Source organism: Tupaia chinensis, unplaced genomic scaffold (assembly GCF_000334495.1).
Source record: "Tupaia chinensis unplaced genomic scaffold, TupChi_1.0 Scaffold000138_1, whole genome shotgun sequence".
In the NCBI taxonomy this organism is placed as follows: domain Eukaryota; kingdom Metazoa; phylum Chordata; class Mammalia; order Scandentia; family Tupaiidae; genus Tupaia; species Tupaia belangeri.
Genome location: NW_006159608.1, coordinates 3,439,805 through 3,444,082, shown reverse-complemented (window position 1 = coordinate 3,444,082; position 4,278 = coordinate 3,439,805). Strand labels below are relative to the sequence as shown.

General features: G+C 46.6%; 1 pseudogene; it reads right to left on the bottom strand.

Moving 5' to 3' along the window:
• LOC102483035 (ATP synthase F(0) complex subunit C1, mitochondrial pseudogene) overlaps positions 1 to 2,492 on the bottom strand; it is a 13,282-nt pseudogene extending 10,790 nt beyond the window's left edge.
• Between the last annotated feature and the right edge of the window lie 1,786 nt (positions 2,493 to 4,278).

Genomic DNA, 4,278 nt, shown 5'->3' with positions numbered 1-4,278 from the left:
TTCGAAACCATACTCTGATTGGCCACTAGAATCCCTCAGATTTGCATATCTGGCACCTCATGATTGGTCCAAAAGCAACCAATCATAACCCACCTTTAACAATCAATCATAACCCACCTTTTACAACCAATCACAGCCCGCCAAAGTGTATATAACCATGATGCCTGGCTCACAATCGTGAAATGACCAGGAAGACAACACAGACGACCAGGAAGATGACAGAGATGACCAGGGAGATGACCCTGAAGACCCTGAAGAGTTGTAACACCGTCATCCCCAGACAACCCTGAAGAGTTGTGATACCGTGGAGTCTTCGGATGACCCTGAAGAGCTGTGACACCGCATCGTCTCTGGACGACCCTGAGGGGCTGTGGCACTGTGTCGTCTCCATGCTGCTCACAATAGACGACGTGATGCATCATCTCTGTGCTGTACTGCGCTGCCCACAATAAATGGACGACCCTGAAGACACTGTGTCATGTCCGTGTTGTAACACTACACTGCTTGTCCCGGCTCTCACTCCTTCCCTCAGGAAACCTGTTCGACTGTCCCCCAGGGTTGGGACAGACAAGGAAAAAACTGAGCTAGAACCAACTTATTCATCATCATCATCTTCTTCATTTTCATCCTCTTCATCTTCCTCTTCTTCATCTTCCTCGTGGTCCTCCTCCTCCTCCTTTTTCTTGCTCTTTACAGCCTTGACAACTCCCTTTTTTGCTGCATCAGGCTTTCCTTTAGCTCGGTATGCAGCAATATCGTATTTGTATTTTTCCTTCAGCTTAGCAGCCTTCTTTTCATAAGGCTGTTTATCACCTGCAACAGTGCTATTCCACAGCTCTCCCAATTCCTTTGCAACATCACCAATGGATAGGCCAGGAGTTCTCCTTTGATTTTTGGGCGATATTCAGAACAGAACAAGAAAAAGGCCAAAGGAGGCCTCTTGGGTGCATTGGGATCCTGGAACTCCTTTTTTGTTTCCCCTTTAGGTGGGATATTGGTTTTCATTTCTCCTTCACAACGGGCCTTGTCTGCCTTTGCCATATCTTCAAACTTTCCTTTCTCTTTAGCAGACATGGTCTTCCACCTCTCCGAGCACTTCTTAGAAAACTCTGAGAAGTTGACTGACGCATCTGGGTGCTTCTTCTTGTGCTCCTCCCGGCAAGTTTGCACAGAGAATGCATGTGATGACATTTTGCCTCTTGGTATCTTAGGATCTCCTTTGCCCACGTTTAGTTAATTTTCCTCCATGAGGCACAGAGTTGCCCAGTGCCTGTCTGGCTCCCACTTGGCCTGGCGCTGTCTCTACCAGAACAATCTCTTTTATATATAACAGATCTTCAACAAGTTCATGGAAAAGGCATATTATGAAAAACCTGCACTGATTTCATTTTTTTGGTTCCAAATAAACTCATACCCTTCTTCAATTTTCCAGGAAATTTTCATGGTTCCCTCACAACAGCATGTTTGAATGATGATATGGGTGGTTCCTTACACACACACGCACATACACATGTGCGTGCGTGCGCACACCCATGTAATATAAAATAAACATACTTAGGGGTTAAGTTAAGCAAGGGAATCCTTCAATTATTGGAACTGGAAGAAGGGCTGAAGGTCGAGTTTGAGAGTGTCTTAACAGACCTATTTGGAGCAAGGTACTTGTTACTTGCTCTGGCGTCTGACTCCAAGGATGTGGGCCCTGCACAGTTCTGTTTCTGGGAAGCTGTGTAATCCAGCTTCCTGGTTCCGGGGAGGCAGACCAGCTGCCCTTGGGCTTTGGAACCGGGTTGGAACTGTCACATCCACTTACTTGGACAGACATGACCTTCATTCCACACCTGAGGCTGTTCTCTGTGCCAAATATGGATGTGCGCGGTGCAGCAAGATGTTCTTTGCTGTGAGAACAATTTGGAGTAATATCTGCTCATAAACACAGTCGTTTTCTCAGGAAGTGATGCATTAGCAGCCTGGCTGGCCACTTCGTGCTGTTCTTTCGGGCTGAATAGCAGCGGCATGTGAATCACCTTCCGGAAGCACCTTGTGGCAAATTTACTAATTATTTTTATGATACCAGGTCAATAGTAAAGGTGGCCTTCCTGTGCTGCTCTCTCCAGAGCCATGTGACAGGAGAGATCATTTTTCAAACCAGATTCTGGGCGCCCAGCCTGCCCAGCCAACGAGGCTTGAGCACTGCGTGGCTTTGCACCTCCTTAACCTGGTCCTGTTCATTGTTGTCCTTGGAGTTGCCAAGGGTAGTCTCTTCCTTGGGCTGTTGTAACATAGTGTCACAAACTGGTGGCTTAAAATGACAGCAGGCTTTCTGTCACAGTTCTGGAAACTAGAGGTTCGAAATCAGGACTCTGGCCGGGCTGGGCTATGCTCCCTGGGAGGCGTCCAGGGAAGATCTGTTCCAGGCCTTTCTCTTCCCTGCTGCGTTCCTCTACCTTCTCTTACCGTCTGCTCGCAGTGTTCTTTGGCTGGTTCACTTCCATGTCTGCCTGTCATAGGATATTCTCCGTGTGTCTGTCTGTGTCTGTTCTTGTAAGGACACCAGGCCTGTTAGATCAAGGGCCCATCCTACACCATTTTGTCCTTGTCTTTACTATTACATCTGCAACGACCCTGTTTCCAAATAAGGTCACATTGTACGGACCAGGTGGGCCACATGGGAGTCCAGTGCCTTAACCACTGTGCCACCTGCTGGCCCTACATGGCCATTTTAAACGTACCACAGGAAAGTTAGCAATTTCACAAAACCCTGAACTCTTTTAACTCAATAGGGCAGCTTTACCATTTAATGGAAATCTTTTTAGGGGCCCTGTAATGTGAAGCACTCTGTTCGTTTTATTTCCGTAGTTTTTTAAATAAAGAGATGGATATCTCTGTGGTGGTTTTCATCTTAATTGCCTCAGATGTCATGCTAATATGAGCAATGATGCCATCGATGGCATTTTTACATCCTGCCCGCTTTCCTTTGTAATTTCCGAATCCTGCGGGGCTCAGACGCCCATCGATGGCATTTTTACATCCTGTTCGCTTTCCTTTATAATTTCCGAATCCTGCGGGGCTCAGACACCTCTGGGTGTAGGCTGAAGGGCACTATGCATTAGCAGCTTTACTTAAACAAAGGGTTTTAGGGATTTTGAGACTCTTCTACTCCTTACTTATATTGCAAGACGATACCTGGCATAGTAGGAAGCAGATTTGAAATTGGCTATGTGAATCTGGGCCTCTGTTTCCTCAAGTGGAACACGAAGTTCTGGCCTTAAGACTGCTAAGGTGCTTCCAAGTCGAAACTTCTAGGAGTGACGGTTTGTGATGACTTTTCTAAATTGCTTCAGAATGTTGATCGGGAAGTTAACCATGCTTTTCGGTAACCGTCTGTGACTTGGCATTCTGCTCTGTTCTGCTGACAGAAGTCTTCTGCTGCATGAAGGATTTCCCTGGTGTTCGACCTCCACGTTCTTCAGGCTCGTCAAAGCTTACAGCACGGCAGTGACCTTGCAGAGGGAAATAGCCACTTTGCATTTCTTCCTGCCAGCGTTCGTTCTCTCTAAAGGCTGTCCCAGAGATTATTGATGAGGTGTGTGTCCCAGTGTGATCCCTAATATTTGTATAGCTCTTCATACTTTTCACAATGAATTCATGAGCATTCATTTATTTAATCCCCACGATGGTTTGGAGGTAAGCTAGGCTGGCATTATTATTCTCCTTTGAAGAATGAGAAAGCCAAGGAACATTGAGGCTCTATCACCTCAACAAGGTCACAGAGTAAACTAGTGGAGGAGGGACGACTGGGGTACAAATTCTCTGCCGTTTACTTCCAGTTTCCTTCCACGATATTGCACTTGAAATGAACCACTCGGATGGAAAGGGAAAGAACTTTGCATATATGCCTACTGTGTGCTGGAAACTGTATTAGAAAGAACTCAAACCAGCCTGTATGTTATTCCGCATACTTCCCATCACATGGTATTTCCTCCTGGATGACTGGAAGCGAAATGTAAGCACCGGCTGCTGTTATATAAGGCAGATCTATCTGGTTGTATGGGTACCTTGAGTATTCTCCCTGTGTGCGCTAGTGTGCCTGAGATGTAAACATCCCCGAGTTAGCCTCCTAGTACCTCCCAGGGAGGCAGACGGAGAGTGTGGGAATCCATCTGGGGAACCTGTTTCTTTGTAAGGGACACCACAGAAAACAGAAAGAGCCAGGCATGTCACTATCCTCTCTCCTGACCAGCTGCTGTGATGTTCAGAGGGGCCAGGAATTCTTTTTGC